Genomic DNA, 18,684 nt, shown 5'->3' with positions numbered 1-18,684 from the left:
GAAAAATATAGTACCAACAGAAAATTTCTATTGCATGGTACTATAAATGGTAGTAATGGTAGGAGAGAGGAGCCGGCCAAGGGCCGAAAATCTCGTTAATAAAGATAAATAATAATAATAAGTAATGGTAGGACTGCATCCAAGAAATTTGTGACGTATGTTAAATTGAGCGAAAAATCATTCAGTTGAACAAATAAAAGTAGATCGTTTGAGAGTTACGGCAAGTTTCTGCAACCAAATTCCCCTCCATTTCATTCTTTACAACCCAAAGATTCTATCCGAGATAAAATCTTGGTGGGATGTGGAGGGAGTGGGAAAATAAACCGATTTTTCTGTATATTTTAAATATTTTACAATAATTAAGACATTTTTTAGGTTGTTTGTCGATTAAATCGGGTCAGACCCTACCATATATTACTCTCTGGGATACAGAAAGTTTATGCGAAAATAAATATTGTACATAGATAAAAAATTAAACCAAAAAAATCAAATTTTGGGAATAAAAGCACATTTTTAACAAAAAGGCATTGTATCTCAGAATCAAAAGCCTTTTCAAAGATGGTTCCTTCGCAAGAGTTGCTCATAATACTAAATTCTCAAACTTTGCAGAAGACACCATCAACCTGTCATGCTCATATAAAAAGTTAGCTGAAGCGCCCCCCTAGCGGTAGAGTTCCGAACTAAATTTTTAACACTATATGAAGGCCTACTTATCAAGCAACAACTTTGTGGAAGACACCAAACTTCTATGAGGCAACCCTAAGGAGTTATTTATTAATGCCATGATTTCATGATATCCGACCACAGTGCTTCGCTGGCCCTAGGGGGTACCTCGGACAAAAATGCGTAATGGCGGAAGTATTACAATTCCAATCAAAACTCATTGATATAGTTTTGACAGTGGACTGAAGAGAAAGCTAATACGCCTACCCACCATTCATTCAATATGGCGTACAATGTTTTTGTTTTATTTTCGTTTGATTGACAACAATTGATAACAAAACTTCGGAAGTATCGACGAGCTATTTTTCGACATAAAGAAGCCATACAAACATAAAAGGCTCAATGTACCTCAACGAGTTGAAAGTTTTCGCAGTTAGAAGTTAAATGCTGATAATTAGCACTAACTGCGTACGAGCCAATCACCCAAAATGAGCGCTGAATTCGGGTATACTACCCAGAAACTGGGTTTTAAAAACAGAAGTACTAAAACGATGTTGGGTAGAGTGCCATTGTACCGCGGATGACAGTCGTTTCACCCTCCTGAGTTTTGATAATTGTGTATTTTTATTTCAAAAATTTATATTGTACATAATATGCAATGCGATCAATAAATCTCAATTGAATTCTGCCTTCCACAACCAGCAAAATGTATAGAAGCCTCCTTTCAAGTGATAAGGTTGCCTCCTTTCAAGAGGTTCGTAAGCCTTCTTTTAAGAGGCTCGGAAGCCTCCTTTCAAGTGGGTGAAAAGCCTCTTTCCAAGAAGCTTGGAAGCCTACTTTCAAGAGGCTCAGAAGTCTTCTTTCAAGAGGCTTAAAAACCTCCTTCCAGGCTCAGAAGCCTCCTTCCAAGAGTTTCGGAAGGCTCCTTTCAAGAGGCTTGGAAGCCTTATTTCAAGACCCTCAAAAGCATCTTTTCAAGAGATTCAAAAGCCTCCTTCTAAGAGGCTCGGAAGCGTCCTTTCAAGAGGCTCGGAAGCCTCCTTTCAAGAGGCTCGGAAGCCTTACCTCCTTTCAAGAGGCTCAAAAATCCCTTTCAAGAGACTCAAAAGCATCCAGAGTAGCACACATGTTTCATATAGATCACAGTAACTTATATATGACCAGATTCAGTCACAAATAAGTTGCTGCAACCAGTTTCACTTGACTTGTGTTGCTTGGGATCCTTTCAAGAGGCTCAAAAGTGTCCTTTCAAGAGGCTCGGCAGCCTTCTATCAAGAGGCTCAAAATCCTCCTTTTCTACAGGCTCAAAATCCTCCTTTCAAGAGGCTCGGAAGCCTCCTTTCAAGATCCTTTCAAGAGGCTCAAAATCCTCCTTCCAGGCTCAGAAGCCTCCTTTCAATAGACTCAAAAGCCTCCTTCCAAGAGGCTCAGAAGGCTCCTTTCAAGAGGGTAGGAAGCCACATTTCAAGAGACTTAAAAGCATCCTTTCATGAGGCTCAAAAGCCTTCTTCTAAGAGGCTCGGAAGCGTCCTTTCAAGAGGCTCAGAAGCCTCCTCCTTTCAAGAAGCTCGGAAGGCTCCTTTCGAGAGGCTCGGAAGCCTTCTCTCAAGAGGCTCGGAAGCCCCCATTCAATAGGCTCAGAATCCTTCTTTCAAGAGGCTCAGAAGTCTACTTTCAAGTGGTTCGGAAGCCTTCTTTCAAGAGGCTTGGAAGCGTCGTTTAAGGCTGCAAAGTAAGCCTCCTTTTCAGTGGCTCAAAAACCGCCTTCAAGAGGCTCGGAAGCCTCTCCACAAGAGGCTCAGATTCCTCTAATGAAGAGGCGCGGAAGTCCACTTCAAAGGGATTCAAAAGCTTAAATGAGCTTCCCTTCAAAGGGCTCGGTATTATTCTTTCAAAAGGATTGGAAGCCTAATTTCGAGAGAGGGTACCTCAACTAATGCAAAAGTTCCAAGGGGTACCTCTCAAGAAAAAGGTTGAGAACCGCTGATCTATTATATAAATACTTTGGGACTAATCACTATCTCACAGATGAAAGCAATGCACTCTCCAATAGTCGAGATCTGTCCTGGCCATAACCTTGCGAATGCTGAGGAAGGGGATGGTTAGGGGCTGTCCATAAACCACGTAGACTCTTGAGGGGGAGGGAGGGGTTTCGAAAAAGTCTACGTTAGTCCACGAAGGGGGGCGGGGGGCTATACAAAAAGTCTACGTAGACTTTTAAATTTTTATTTTTTTTTTGGAGAACAATTTGTAAAGCGCTATATGCTAGGTTCACTATAGTTTGATTTTTTTTAAAGGATTTTCCCTGATGTTTCTGCATTTGCATTTACGGGAAATTTTTCTTAATTTCAGAAATTCTTCGGAATTTCTTTGGATAGATAAGCGAAATGTCCACGGGAAATTCTTCGTATATTTCACGGCAATTTCTTCGGATGTACTAATGCCAATTCTTTGGAATAATCAATGGAAAATCTTAGGAATTTCTAAAGAAACTATTGAAAATTTCCACAAAAAATTATTTGAGTTTCCCACCAAAAACTCTTTGAGGTCACATTTTTTGTAAGAAAGCTATTGTATTTTCATGAAAAAATATTCGAAATGTTTACGAGAAATTCATCAAAATTGCAACTGAAAATTCTCTATAATTTCCAATGTAAATAATTCGGAAAGTCTTTGGAATGTTTATAGGATTTTTTTTCAATTTCCTCAGGAATTTGTACCAAATCTGCAAGAATGTAGGAAACCATTTTAAAATTCCACTGGAAATATTTCGGAATGTCCATTTCAACTAAAAATTACCTCGAGAAATAATTCTAAATTTTCGCGGAAATTCACTCAAAATATTAACAGGAATAGTTTTGGAATTTATAAGACAATTCTTACGATTTCAACGGATGATTATTCAATGGGATATTGCATGGAATATTCAAGAAAAGCATCGGAATTTTCACGGAGAGTTCTTCTGCGAAAATTTCCACGAAAAACTTATTGGAATGTAGACTTGATATTTTCGGAATTTCAACTCGAAATTTTTCAAGATTCTAAAAATTATTCGGGTTTCTACAAATTTGAACCGGTGCGCAGTGGCGGGCATACAAATGCCGGATAAAACCGAATATGTTGCTCGAATCTTTCACCAAAGAGTATTTTTAGGACGCTAATGTCATTTTGAGGTTAGAATTGCTATCCAACATATACTATGCCTTAAGATCTGAAGCATCACCAGCGTCCTCATTCTAACATTGAAGCAGTCAATTTCCAGCTTTGGAGCAACTATGAGCAAATCACCACACAAACCACCAAAAATAGGTTTCAATACATGATACCAGATCGTTCCGAATCGTTCCCGAAAAAACTTTAGTCAAATTTTCTTTTTCCATACAAATTTGTTCGGGAGATGCTTTACAGCATTTACTTCAACAAGCCATCAAAAATTTTATTTATCAGCTACAATCATCAAATTTTTGAAGCAGTTCAAGTTTCAATCAAGTTTCGCGAAACGAACGAAAAAAAATTTAAGGTTTTCCCAACAAACAATTTAAGATGAACAAGCTAGTTTTTTAGCTTTTAGCCCCGGGCCCCCACAAATCTTATGTACCAAAACCAACCTTTTTTGTACATTTTGGGGCCCCACATACCGTCGGCCACGGGGCCCCCACATACCGTCGGCCCCGGGGCCCCCTACCGGCTAAATCCTGCCCTCGCTGGACACTTACTTAAGAAAGATGCAAGGCCAGAACTTGCAGCCTCCTTCAGCATAGTCTTTCTTGGCAGCCACGCATCTTCCCGCACGACCAAGGAAGGCCTTCCAGAATTTGTAGAAGTAGTTTTCGAAATTCCAATTTCCCCCTACAAATCCTTTATTATATCTGACAGACGGGCCAGATATAATGAAGGGATTATATCCTCTCTTTACTTTGTTACGGATAGACGGCATTATATCCTCCCTTCGTTTTGTACCGGGCAGAGGCATCCATTTATAGAAACATTACTTCCTCCGTCGCCTTATACCTGGCAGATGCGTTCTTTTAAAGAAGGTTTTATCAACTTCTTTCGCCTTATATCGGGCAGACACATTATTTTAAAGAAGGCATTACCTCTTCCTTCGCGTTATGCCTGACAGACACATCAATTTAAATAAAGCATTACCCTCCCTTCGTCTTATACTGAGCAGATGCATCCTCCCACTTCGTGTCCATTTCGAGAAGGCATTATTGTTCCCTCACTTTGTGTATAACGACCAGATGCGGTCATACGAAGAAAGCATTACCTTTCCGCGGAATGATTTTCGGTGAAAAGGTACATTCCGCGAAATGTCTTTCGGAAAAAAATGTGCATTCCGCGAAATGGTCGAAAGTCAAAGGGTCGTTTGGACGAAAAAGTCGTTTGACCGAAAGGGTTGTTTGGCCGGTCGTTTGGCCGAAAGGGTCATTTGGCCGAAAGGGTCGTTTGGCCGAAAGGGCCGTCTAGCCAAGAAGTCGCCTGGCCGAATAGGTCATTTGATAAGTGACCATAATTCGTCATTTGATTTGGTAAATTCGGGATTGTCTGACCCGACACGCCCCACGGTAACTCTTTATCGATAGCCCATGAAGTGATATTCAAAAACATGGTCTCCATACAGTAAAAATCGACTTCTGATGTTCCTTCCCAGTTGATTTTTTCTTGCGCATAATAACGGCATATCTGCATTGATCGATCTCTCTTCATTGATGCTCTTTTCTTATAGAGTTAATTTCGGCAGTTTGTCAAAGATTTAATGGGGTAGAGGGATGAAGGACGATTGCATCTTCCACCAGAAGCAACAATTACGCCTATAACTTTTTATCCATTTGAGTTATTTACAAATTATAAAATAGATCCACAGAAATCATTTAATGCAGCTATGCCCTTATGATACTAGCGCGAGATTTGTGTTTTGATACTGCAAAGACTGCAACTTACTGAATGAAAACGATTGCACATTCCCAGTAAGCCATTCAGTTGATTGATTGAGGTTTTTCACTGGTTCTGTTCCATAGGACAGTAACTAAGCAACCATTGGGAAGCCTTAAAAAAATAAAATTATTTAAGGTGAAACTGTCCAGAATCCAAATAATTTTCGCCTTGAATTTTCAGAGTCACTAATCTCAACCAAGAAGCAACGGATAACTGTCGTCTTTTTATTTTAGCTTTGCTGCGTCGTAGCAAGCACAGAATATAAAGACAGTCAGTTATTCGTTGCTTCATAGAGCTTACTGACGTTTAATAATCTTTCTCCTTCAAAGGGATAGATTTTGATTTAATCGGGAAGGGATTCCAGGTGAAAACTATTCCCATCTTTCCTATGCACTTGAAAGAGAAAGGCGATTAGACGTCAGTAGGCCCAATTATTGAAAGTGGTGCCCTTGAAAACGTGAGGTGGAATAAAACTGGATCCCGGAAGGTTCGTCCTTAACACCCAGAGAAAATTTATACACATTTCAATGAACTTACTTACGAATCATTTCAAAATTTAGCTTCGGAAATGAGGTTTTGACAAATGAGTAGAACTAAATGATCATCACTTTCATGGTGGCAGGAGCCTTGCAAAAAGAAAATTTTGAATTATTTTTAAAGAGTTAATGAACAATAATTTATTGATAATCAACAGATTTCAACAGATCCATGAGGATTTCTTAAATTCGTCGGATCTGAAAATCAGTTGCCTGTTACGCTTTCAGCTGTAGGTATTAAATATGATTTTCCCATGTTCACAAATCGATGCACCATTTGCCTTTCCACCACCGCTTAATTGTGTGTCCACTGGGCGTGCTGTTGCTGTTACCGGGGCGCGTGAATTTGCATACAACGGCCGATTAATTTTTGGAGCTCGCCCACCCGCACCGCCAGCAAACTCGCCGTACTTTTGTCGAGGGGTACATACGTTCAAGTGTTTGAGGGCGTGTGGAACCAGCAAAAAGCATAATTAAAATTCTACTTCCCGTTTCTTCCGCAATTCCAGCCGTCCCGGCCCTGAGAAGGCCGTGTACTAATTCGCAAAATGCAAAATTAAAAACCAATAGTGAGTGAACGCACGGGATGCCGGTAGGCAGCAGGATTGGAATGGTGTCTTGTTTGCGTGAAATGCTGCGAATCAAGTGGAATTAATCGTAATTAAACATCGATTGAGTGTACAGAAACCAGCGCCGCCGTGGGCCCCCGAGCAGCCAGCCAGCATTCGTCGAGGTGAAGTTAGTGTCTGATCGAGGTTTGTGAGCTAAGGTGGCGGAATCGGATCGTTTCATGATAAAATAGACAAATTCTATGGACAAATCTGAAAATTATCAGTGGAAGAAAAGATTGTTATTAAATGCTTCATCTGCTATTTATTAAAAACAAATAAATTCTACATAAAAACACGTATTATAAGTTTCATTGAAAAATTAGACATGTATTCCCTGGGATTTTCTTTTTTACCATGAAACGGATACATTTTAGTTAGTCGGGGTGGCTTTTGGACAACGGAGCAGTTCAGTAGCCGGAAAAAACGGTAAATCACAGATTTAAGTGCTCGCGGGTGCCAGTATTGAGTGTGTGTGCGCGCATATGAATAAAAGCGTGTGGAAGTTTTAATGCGCTTAATTTGATGGGAAAATTCGAACGTTGTGCCGCGTGGAGGGAGTGGGTCTACCCGCCACAGATTTATCATTGATGGTCGAATTTGTTTGCATTCGATTGCGCGTTGTTTGATGCTGTATGCTCGTTCGCACAGAAGCGAGTTCCCGTAGTTCACGGTCGAAGCTATTTTTGTTTACGCTGAGTGGTTGTGAGAATATTGAAACTGGATTGGCGAACAGTGTCAAAGATTGGATGGCGAATTGGATAATTGATCGAAGTGAGTATGCCATATGAAAACTAATAAAAAACATTCTACATTTTTAACTTTCTTTGACGCATTTGTAAAAATTTAAATTTATTATGCAGAATAAAGAACCTTGAATCTTGTTAGGGATCGAAAAAAGAATCCATTTTAAAACTTCCTGAAAATCATTTTTGAAATATTCGTGTGATACTGCGCAGAACTTCTGAAACTAATATTCATAATTTAAAATAAAATGAGCGTTACACCCAGTTCTTTTTTTACACGGGTGGGTTTTAGTTGATCACGAACTTTAGCGTTAGTGAAACTATGAGTTAAACCCATGAGAAAATTCACAAAAAATCAATGAAAATTCAGGTTGTATTTGAAACGCTGTGAAAAATCAGGTTAACCGACAAATTAAAGAATACCAACCGTGTAAAAAATGGGTGGATTGCAGAAAAATGATTGAAAGATTTTAATAAAGGGACGTGGGGACTTCAAGATTTTTTTTAAAGAGCTATCGAACAAAATTTTGCCAAAGACTATACTCAAGATTTCCGAAGATTTTTTTTTTCCAAAATTACCTTTTTTGGATATCTGTTGTTAATGGGAAGTTTCAGTATTTGAATCTTATTACATTCCAATTATGGATTTATCTTCAAATTTTCTGACACACTGGTTTAGTTATGCAATACCAGCTAAGGTATGTGGATGGATCCCATGCAATCCAACCGGAAAACACACCGCACGCTCAATACTAAACCAGATGGCAGTAAGCGATTCAGCAACCGGCCGGCCACCCACATGGCCTTATGTCACCGCCCGACACAGTTCGCTGCCGGGCGTCTTAGCATCTGAAATCGAATCTCCATCTCGCAACGATCTCCGAAACAACCGAAGACAATCAACAATTCCGCTTTGCAAAAGTAAGACCACGGGCCACGGCACGGCACACATATGTTGAGTGCGTCGCGTCGCCTGGCTAAGCGCGAAAACCTTTCCGAATCGAATAGCAATCTGCGCTGTATGTAGTGTCAGGGTTTGAATTATGAGAGAAATGGGAACAAGACATTTAATTCTAGTTTTTTTTTTGCGTATATCAGATTGCAATAAGTTTGTCCTGTAAAGTGAATTATGGTTCTATCACAGTGAGCTCTCCCTATCTCGATGTTCTGTAACTGGATGTTTTCCCTTACTACACACTTAACTCATTTCACCGTATTCGGTAAATTTTACCAAAATCTCAACAGCAGAACTGTTCGGTAATTTATTTTACAGATTTTTTGTAATTTTTCCCATTGTTCAACTGTCAAAATCACCGAAAATCAATTAAATTATTTACCGAACAGTTCTGATTAAATCTGCTGTTGAGATTTCGGTAAAATTTTACCGAATTCGGCGATTTATTTTAAGTGTGTAGATTAAATTCAAAGTGCCTTGAATCTAGCATACTACGTTCCTCTGTAAGTCAATACCTCCCTTACTCGATATTCTCTAAGTCGAAGTAATTTTCCAATGCATTTTTACCTCGCTAACTTGATGTTGTCAGAAACGGTTCACATTCACGATATACACGGTGTCGAACCATTTGGCCGAATAGTTGAAAATAAACTTAGATTATAAGTAGTGAAAAGTACACAGCAAATAATTTGGAAAATTTAACGACGTGTAAAATTGCAGCTGATCCAAGCAAAGGAATAAACATTCGATATTCATCTCAATTTGATTGAATTTTAAAAGCAAGCACAGTTTGAATTCATTTTGATTTGGAAGAACACTAATATCGATTGAATTTTGCGTTTATTTGCGTGCTCCAAATATGTGCAGTAAAATACATTTAAAATCACAACATAGTTTTATCTGTGTAAGGCATGAAAAGTGAGAAGTTGGAGTGAAAAATTTGAATTAGAAAGTGCGATTGAGAAGTGGAAAAAGATTAATCAACTGTCTAAAACGAGTTTAGTACTTTCCATTTATTTCCACTACTAGTCGAGTCAAGTACGAGACACTAAAGACGGCCTCACAGTTGAGGTCGAAATACGTATCTGTAAAGATAACAAAACGTAGTGGAATTAAATGGAAAGTACTAAACTCGCCTTAGACAGTTGAAAACATTCCACTAAAAGAGCTTAAATTTTCCCAAAAGAAAATCGAAAAGTCAGACGTGGAAAGTGGTACGAAATAATAAGTGAGAAGTAAAAAGTGAGAAATAAGAAATTCAAAGCGAGAAGTTTTTACTTTTCAGTAAGTAGAAGAAAGTAAGTAGGGTTGTGCATCACCCTCCCACCCTTGGGGCCCTCCTTAGCCGTGCGGTAAGACGCGCGGCAACAAAGCAAGACCATGCTGAGGGTGGCTGGGTTCGATTCCCGGTGTCGGTCTAGGCAATTTTCGGATTGGAAATTGTCTCGACTTCCCTGGGCATAAAAGTATCATCGTGTTAGCCTCATGATATACGAATGCAAAAATGGTAACCTGGCTTAGAAACCTCGCAGTTAATAACTGTGGAAGTGCTTAATGAACACTAAGCTGCGAGGTGGCTCTGTCCCAGTGTGGGGATGTAATGCTAATAAGAAGAAGAAGAAGTTGTGCATCACCGCACCGTATAGTTTTTGACTTCACGCCGCTGCCGAATTTTTCCGCTGAACTACAATTGTTCACGCCGATTCAAACTTGTAGACGTTCGCAAAATTTCCCGTGAAAATACCAATGATTTCCATTGAAAATTCCATAGTGAACGGGAAATTGTACAAATTACGAAAAGCTTGCGTGAAAACATAGAACAACTTCCAGGGCAGTGAAAGCTCCGAAGAATTTCTCTTTGAAATCCAAAGTATTTCCCTCGAAATTCCGTAAATAATTCCGTTGAAATCCCAAGTAAATTTCTGTGAAAATTAAAGCAAGGAAATTGCGAGGAAATTCCGAAAAAAATCCAATAAAAACGTGCAATTATTTTATTTATAGACTTTATAGAATTTCTAATAGAAGTTTAAAAAAAATCGTGTGAAATCGCTGAAGCATTTTTCGTGAACATTCCTAAGGATTTCCCATTGAAATCCAAAGAATCTCTCACTGAATTCAACTTATCCAGCTTTCCACGTTCGCCATAATGGCGGCTGCTATAAATATTTCTGACAGTAACTGCTTCCGACGCTAAACTGTTTTCGACGCTTCCGACGGTGGTCGTATCATAGCAACTATTTTCACATTGTTTATTTATTGTTACGTGAGCAGGTATAACATGAAAAAACAGGAGGAATTTCAATTCTCGCAACAATTAAAATTATTGACGATTAAATATTCATCTTTTTTATGTTTCAGGCGGGAAAAGAACAAATTGGCATTCAAGCACAAGATTCATACAAAATACAAGCTCTGCATGTCTTGGCTTCTATGCAACAAATTTCCTGACGATTTATTCTCCATGCAACTGCACTGGCACTTAGTTGATGGGTAAAAACGAATGTGAGCCAGTTTCTTCTAAATACCTAATTCACGCTCGGAGAAACCAGAAAGCTTTCAGCAGTTCAGTATACTTGTCCGTGTCGACCTCCACGATAGAACTGGGAATATCGTTCGACTTCCAGTTCTCCCGACGAAAGGAAAAAAACTAAAAACTGTCATTCCTTCATTTGTTGAGTTCAAGGGAAATATCGACAATAAAAGCGGATACTTCAACTGTAACAATCATACCAACGGTTCATCTTATCGCAAAGAAAACTGTACTTACCTATGAGCAGAATGTTCAGCACGGTATATTTTACTCTTATCTACGATCGAAGCTTAGGCTTAGAATCCTAGTCTTGGGCTCAGCTGCCTATTTGATAGAATTCTACGAATAGAGTGACGTGATGGAAACGTTACCCTTGCCCTTTGTCTTAATTTTTATTAATACTTTTCCTGGTACTATTCACTGAGCAATCATTTGCGTATCTGTTATCTGTTTATTGGCTTTATACGCCGTTAAGTAAATATTTCTAATATAACGGAACGCCATTGATCTATGCAGACATACTCCATTTATAACTTCATGTCCTTATACGCAACTAAACGAATGATGTAGTCAATTGATTTTATTTATTTTCCTTTTTACCGCTAGATTCCCAGTTCCACCGAGGAGTTCGAATTTATTTAACACGGTCATTTGCACTTAACTGCACAATCTGGCTTCTGCGAGCGTGACTCATCAACTCAGAGTAGTGAAGTTGCATCGAGGATAGATTGTCATCAAGTTTACTTCGAAGAAGGCAGAGCATTCAGTCGGGTGCATATTGTGCCTTCAAATCCCTGTCTTGGCGGATGAATGCGTTTTCTTGGCAGAGGTAGGGAGATCCTGATAAACTGCAATATGCATGCAAGGAAAGATTAGGTGAGCAAACTAACGTTTGGAAGAAAAACATATCTCAAATTTAAATTATGTGTAGTGTGGGAAAGAATAATTTGTTCTGATGATAATTCTTTATTTCGAAATCTTGTCTACTGCAATTATGATTCTTGTTCTGTAGACCGGATGTAATCTTTCAGGTACGTTGGAGCATTCCTTTTTCTCACTGGGACATCCGCTTCTGCATTCGAAGTCATTGGTTGATGATCGGAGTTGCTTGCTAGTCTTTCTGTACGCCAATTAGACACCTTCCTGGTTTGAGAAATATGCCGTTTCAACACTTGGCCTTCTTCGTTATTTAGTGTCAAACTGCCATTATTGTCTTCAGTGACCGTATACTTCTTCGGGAAGAAGCGCGATTCCCCCTTGCCTCGCATATGTCTCTCTACTATCACCATGTCTCCTGGTTGTACTCGGCTGGGCCGTGCACCTCGTCTTTTGTCCTCGCGCTCTTTCGCCGCCAACTTAGCTTCCCGATCTCGTTTGGATAACAAATCATCATCTATCGACACTTTTTCGAAGTCAAGTAATGGTAATTCTCGTTTTATTTTCCGACCAGACATGATTTCTTCGGGAGCTTACTTGGTTACGCTATGGATCGCAGCATTATGGGCGTGAATTGCTTTGCGTAGTTCTTCAACATAATTCGTCTTGCTGATTGTTGCATTGGTCATAGCTCTATTAACTACTTTCATGTAGCTCTCCACGAGCCCGTTCTGTTGCGGGAATAATGGCGTGGAGAAGATTGGTGTAATTGATCTTTCCGTACAGTAGCGTTTGTATTCTTCACCGTTAAAAGGCGGGCCGTTGTCCGTCTTTATCGTTTTGGAAAACCTTCTCTGTCGAAAACGTCCTCCAAAACTCTTTTGGTGTTCTCAAAACTAGTAGATTTTACTGGTTTAGCAAGCAAAAACCTCGACCGGTAATCAACTATGACGAGGATGGAAATTCCACCGAATTTGATGTAAGGTCCATTGAAATCCAGCGCTATTGTTTCCCAGACCGCTTTCGGAGCAAGGATGCGCTGCATTGGGGTAGGCTTCTCTGGTCTACCGTTCAACGCACACGAAGAGCAAGAATCCACCCACTTCTCGACGTCACTGGTCATGCCGGGCCACCACACTCGTTGTCGTAGGATACTTTTATTCTTGGCCGCCGATGGATGACCCTGATGCGAAATGTGCAGCACACTGGAATCACCACGCATCCCGTCTTCACCAACATGCTTTCTCGTATGGACAAATCTTCTTCCAGACGCTGATATGTTTGCAAGTGTTTCGGCCAACATTCTGAGTACAAAGCTTCCATGACTGCTTGAAGAGTTCGATCGTCCGCTGTGGCTTTTTTGATTTCATCGTCGGTGATGAAATCGACACCATTGGCTTCCAGGGTTGCAATTTCCCAAGGACTGCAGTCATCGTCGAATGCCTCGTGAAATATCCCTTTAGTAGCTGATCCGCGATGATTAATCGCCACTATCTCTGCTTCGAATGCACACTCCACGACCATAGGAGTTTTGGCAGCGAATGCATGAATGTTCTTCATAGCATTTTTTACTATTTTCAAGTCAGCTAAGCCCGACAAATGTTCTTGCTTGAGACGTAACCAATCTCTGCCACCGATTACATTGACATCAGCCCCAGAATCCACAAGCATTTGGACTGGACTTGATGAACCTAGTCGACAGGTGACCAACACGTCTTCGAGAGAAAGTGTGTTTACATGCTAAAATTGTACATATATAAGTTATACACAAATCAAACTATACACATATATATATATATATTTTTTTTTAGGAAAGAAATTCAACTTTTATTGCGTTATTATTAATTAATCGTTCAATACCTGAGCATGGTCGATGTTATTGTCGCGTGTCGGTGAATCATTGGATTTGATTTGGAGATGACGGATCCGGGATTGGCGGCAAGCAGCGGCATAATGTCCACGTTCGCCACATGAATTGCAGTTCCTGTTTAGCGCTGGGCAAGGATAATTCGAATGAGGCAGACCATTACAACGGCGGCAGCGAGCACGGCGTCCCTGTTCCTGCAAATCTCTTCGCGGTGCTTGCTGATTATTTCGGAATCGTTTAGACTCTGTTCTGTCTACCATTCTTCCCGGCCTTGGATGTTTGCTGGATGACTCACGATATGACGGTTGTCGTGGGGACTGTCGTTGTACACGGTTGATGGCATACTGTTCAAAAGGCTGAGATGATGCTTGGGTTGCTGTCTCCGCTTCATAGGCTTCGTCACGAGTAGCTGCTTGCACTATGTAGTTAGTGTCGTGTCCGTATGTTCTTGCAGCCTTAACCAACTCTCTGTTCCTCAGACCTTTCAACAGCTGCGCTCTTACAAATCGGTCTTGATCTGTTGAGCTGTATCCGCAAAGTCGAACTTTTGCCGTTAATCGAGCGTGGAAAGCGATTGCTGATTCAGATCTGTCCTGTCGCATGTTCGAGAAGGCTTCATGTGCGGCCGCTGAATCCGTCATCGACTGAAAATGTTTTCGAATATTGTCGACAAAATTACGGTAACATCCTGCATCGTTCAAACTCGGTTTTAATTTAGCCGCTCTGACGATATTTTGCAATTCGTCCCCAATCGAGAGAAAGAGCAACTGCGTTCTTCGAACTGGATCGTTGGCATTGCTCAGGGAAGCAGCAATTTCAAAATTTTCGATGTACCGGTTCCATTCTTCCCACATCTTATTCGCTGGTACTCCGGATGGGAATGGTTTTATGTTGTCCCAACGAATACTGGGCAAAGCGATGTCACCCGAGCTACTGACTGGAGTGCACCAATTTTGATCAGCGTCAGGATTGCCTGGATTGAGATGTCGAGAGTGGATTGCCTTGGTGATGTCGAACAGTGCGTTTTCCATCCTTTGGAGTCGCTGTTCGTTGCTGTCCGTTGAAGTCTTACTGCATCCAGATGCAGCGGAGGGATCGATGACCTGACTAACGGTATCTTGAATGTTGTCGAGATCTTGGCCTTGAACTCCAGACACGACTGGATGAACGAAATCGGAGCAAAGGTCAATGTCATTTCGGTTATCAACGGACTCGTTAACTGAATCGTGAATGTTGTTCATCGTCGGAGAGGTTCCCTGCTCGCACTCGTCATCGCTGGATTGTGAGTAGAGGTACTCGGGCGCTCGGACATATCTCCCGTTACTTGACATGTTGTTTGGAAACAATTACTTATATGATCTGGAATAGACACAATTAACGAGCACTCGAACTTTAGTCAAGCATAATGTTTCCTATTACAGGGCGAATGTCTGTATTTAAAGGATAATTTCAATGGGTGCAAGGGTTTTTTTTCGTCTAACTAGCACATTTTTTTTTTTTTAAGATAATGACATAGAGGATATCAAGTGGGCAGTGACATCAAAGAACCTTACTTGGAGGTTTTATTACACATTGGAGCAGGTTTTGCGGACATCCCGTCACGCCAAAGATTGTGTTCCACAATCAAGATCATTTGAAATTATGCGGACATCCCGTCACGCCTAGGACTTGTCACAAAGACACTTTGTTACGCCGTGGACTTTTATACGGACGGCTCAACACTTTGTTGTCGCGGACATCCCGTCACGCCTGTTTGAATGGACATTTCGTTACACCCAGGACCAGTCTTCAAGGTGCAACATGTGTGAGATGTTCACCTAAGTTTATGCACCCAATCAAACATTGCTTGCTATGTTCGAACTTGCACATAGCAATCTGAACACGAGCCTGAACTCCGATACACCCAGGCGCAATGTACAATGTTCAAACATCGAGTTTAAACTTGGGTTCAAACATGTGCGCTTGCACACGAGAATGCTACGCTTGAGTAAATGAACGGGTTGCTAGGGAAACTATTGTTGATTCTTGCGTTTCCCAGCATTGTTATTCATATCTAGAATAAAAGAATTTAACCAAACTTCAATGAAGGTATGATTGAAAAATTGAAACATGTTGTGCACATTTTTCGCACTTCCATAACGAAGCGTTTATAGAGGTGAGGTCTTGTTTCAGGCCTTTCATTCAGGACGTCTTAGGTTCGAATCTGCTCAGAGCGGAGCTTTTTGTTCCATTTTCGAGGTTCTGAAAGCAATTCTTCTTAGGATTTCGGGATTCTGTAACCACCAAAAAACTGATTAGTTCATATTTCTAAAATTTTGGGATAAGATTTTTCTGACGTTTATATGGGGATAATTCATTCTACTTACTTTGCGGTGGTACTTGATAAACATACCGAGAATCTGAAGTGAAGTTCTGGGTTGCATAGAGATTTCTTTATTCCAGGGAGAGAGGGTTTTCGACCTTTTTGAAGAACCTTATGATCAACGGGGCTCTAATTCCAGTTTCCTATTTTTTTAGATTATCATAATTGGAGATTTTATCTTTTATGAGAGCCATGTAGTTTACAAGACTTTTATGTTTAAGGATTTGTGCGCTCATTTCTGACCTGGAGCTCCATCGTTTGTGAATTTTCTTTGTATTGCATAATGTCATCGGCGTATTATTTATACATAGCAATATAGAATACATTATGAACAGACCCCCTTACTATCTTTTAAAATTTCTATCAATTTGAATTTTTGTTTAACATCCTCCCTCCCCCACTAAAAGTGTGTCTTAGAACTTTTTGGAATCAACATCTATATTTTATTCTATATATTATTTGCGTTCGGTCATTTAGTAGTTTGTCAATAACTTATTCCAGAAGCTGAATTTCAAAATTTTTAAAATGTGTTGTATGGTGGACTTCAAGTGCGAAAGTTTTTCTACAACTCTGCCAAATGGTTCGTTGAAAGAATTCAACTATTAGTGGAGTTATAGCGCTAGTTGCAGTAACTTGAACTAAATGATTGGGATTTTGCTATCATTTAGTCTATGTTACTGAAACTATAGCCATAACTCCGTTATTAGTTGAATTCTAACAACGAACCATTTAGCAGAGTTGTAGAAAAACCATCGCACTAAAAGTCCTCCATACAACACATTTTAAAATTCAGCTTCTGAAATGAGTTATTGACAAACTACTAAATGATCGAACGCAAATTACCAAATAATCGATAACATCCTTGATTCACGATATGCAAATCCCATCGTATCTAACAAAACAAAATGCATTCTTGCATATGTAACGGATATAAAATAATTAGGGGCTACATTTTAGACAGACGAACAGAGACTTAAGTGTTTAACCTCGTTTAGAACATAAACGCAAGGACACTTTAAATAATCATTACATTGGAGGCTGCCGGCTGTCTTACCGGGAAAATACACATAATATTCAGTTGTTATGAACATTAAGAATAATATCTGAAGATTGTATGCAAAATGTTCAGTAAACAAATTGTTGTGATATTGAGATATCGGACCAAGCGCAAACCACCTGACAAGGGCTGAAAAGTGGCATTTATAAAACTAAAACTATTCATGTGCCATCCATAAAACAATCCAAAGACAAGGATTCAAACACTATTGCCCTGAGTGAACGCCAAACGAGTTACCACTAGGCCATCACCGCTACTAAACAAGAGAAACAACTTGACCAATATGAACAGATGAACAGCATGCTGTGTGTAAACTGATGTTTAAACTTCCATGTTCAAACCCGTGTGTTTGAACTTGGGCGCACACTCGTGTTCAAACGGTTCAAACCGGGTGCGATTTTGGTTCGGTTTATTATGAACTCGGTTTGGATCTAGTATGCATGTTTGAGTGCGAACTTGCACACGGGAAAACTGCACTTGTTCAAACGCGGTTCATGTTTTCGTGAAGACTGCCCAGGACATTTGTGGGCGTACTAAGGACATTTGTTTAAAGATTTCCTAACATGCCAAGGATCAATTGTAAAAACCACATGCCTCGCCATACTAAGCGCGAGTTTTGCGGACATCCCGTCACGCCCAAGACTGATCTTTTTGTTTCGCCGAGGTTATTTGGTAATGCGGACATCCCGTCACGCTAAGGACTGATTTCTTTTAACACTGAGGTAATTAGTTGATGCGGACATCCCGTCACGCTAAGAACTTTTTTGTTTTGCATCGTCAGATTTGAAAAAAAAGAAAATGGAGTTCGTTTGTTGGGCTGATTTGCTAGCGTCTGGGTTATTCCTTCTAACTTTTGGGAATCAAGTCAATATTTAATTACTCCTGGCAGGATCGCCAAAATGTGCACCTCCGCATACGAGGAATAACCCAGCGCTTGGAGTTTATACTTATTATATATAAAATGGCGACTTGCCTGTTGTTATGCTACCGGAAAATGATGCAGCTTGCAGAGGCGCTTGCCGAATGTGACTTCGCGCGTAAGCGTGTGATGCGTTGTGTCGGTCTGTCGCCATGTCGACAGCGTGCAAGGTACATTCAAAAGGTGTGACCGTTCAGCACACTGTACACTGTTCAGTGTATGCATTGATTATCATTAACCATGCCGCACACATATGTCCACGTATCTTAAATCGGATCCCCTTAGAAGAACTTGGATCCGAGTGCTAAAGCTAAGTAAAGCTAGTTGCGTTGCAAGCTCAATAAAAAGTATGGACACTTTATATAAATGTTGCGTTTGAATGCCAAATTGTTCTTCTTCTACCTAAAATATAAAAAAATGAATATATATGTTCGTCATATTAATTAAATGTTTCTTATTGCTGCAAGCTTTTTACGAGAAGTGAATTTTCTCCAGTTTTTTCATGTTGTACCAGCTCACGTAACAATTAATAAACAATTTGAAAATAGTTGCTATGATACGACCATCGTCGGAAGCGTCGAAAGCAGTTACTGTCAGATTTATTTATAGCAGCCGCCATTATGGCGA

General features: G+C 40.1%; 1 protein-coding gene across 10 annotated transcripts in view; it reads left to right on the top strand.

Annotated features, from left to right (window-relative positions):
• The window catches only part of LOC134226322 (CD151 antigen-like), a 335,335-nt gene that overhangs the window by 8,838 nt on the left and 307,813 nt on the right, over positions 1-18,684 (top strand). For 4 of the 10 annotated variants that reach the window (XM_062707028.1, XM_062707036.1, XM_062707033.1 and 1 more), the window contains exons 2-3: positions 6,647-6,892; positions 7,123-7,519. The gene's annotated coding sequence lies outside the window, so the exon portion shown is untranslated. Of the gene's footprint in view, positions 1-5,922; positions 6,089-6,646; positions 6,893-7,122; positions 7,520-11,721; positions 11,853-18,684 lie in introns of those variants that run through there. The other 6 variants (XM_062707034.1, XM_062707031.1, XM_062707029.1 and 3 more) reach the window with 6 other exon arrangements.

This window comes from Armigeres subalbatus, chromosome 3 (assembly GCF_024139115.2).
Source record: "Armigeres subalbatus isolate Guangzhou_Male chromosome 3, GZ_Asu_2, whole genome shotgun sequence".
NCBI lineage: Eukaryota > Metazoa > Arthropoda > Insecta > Diptera > Culicidae > Armigeres > Armigeres subalbatus.
This window is presented reverse-complemented; position numbering and strand designations above follow the sequence as displayed.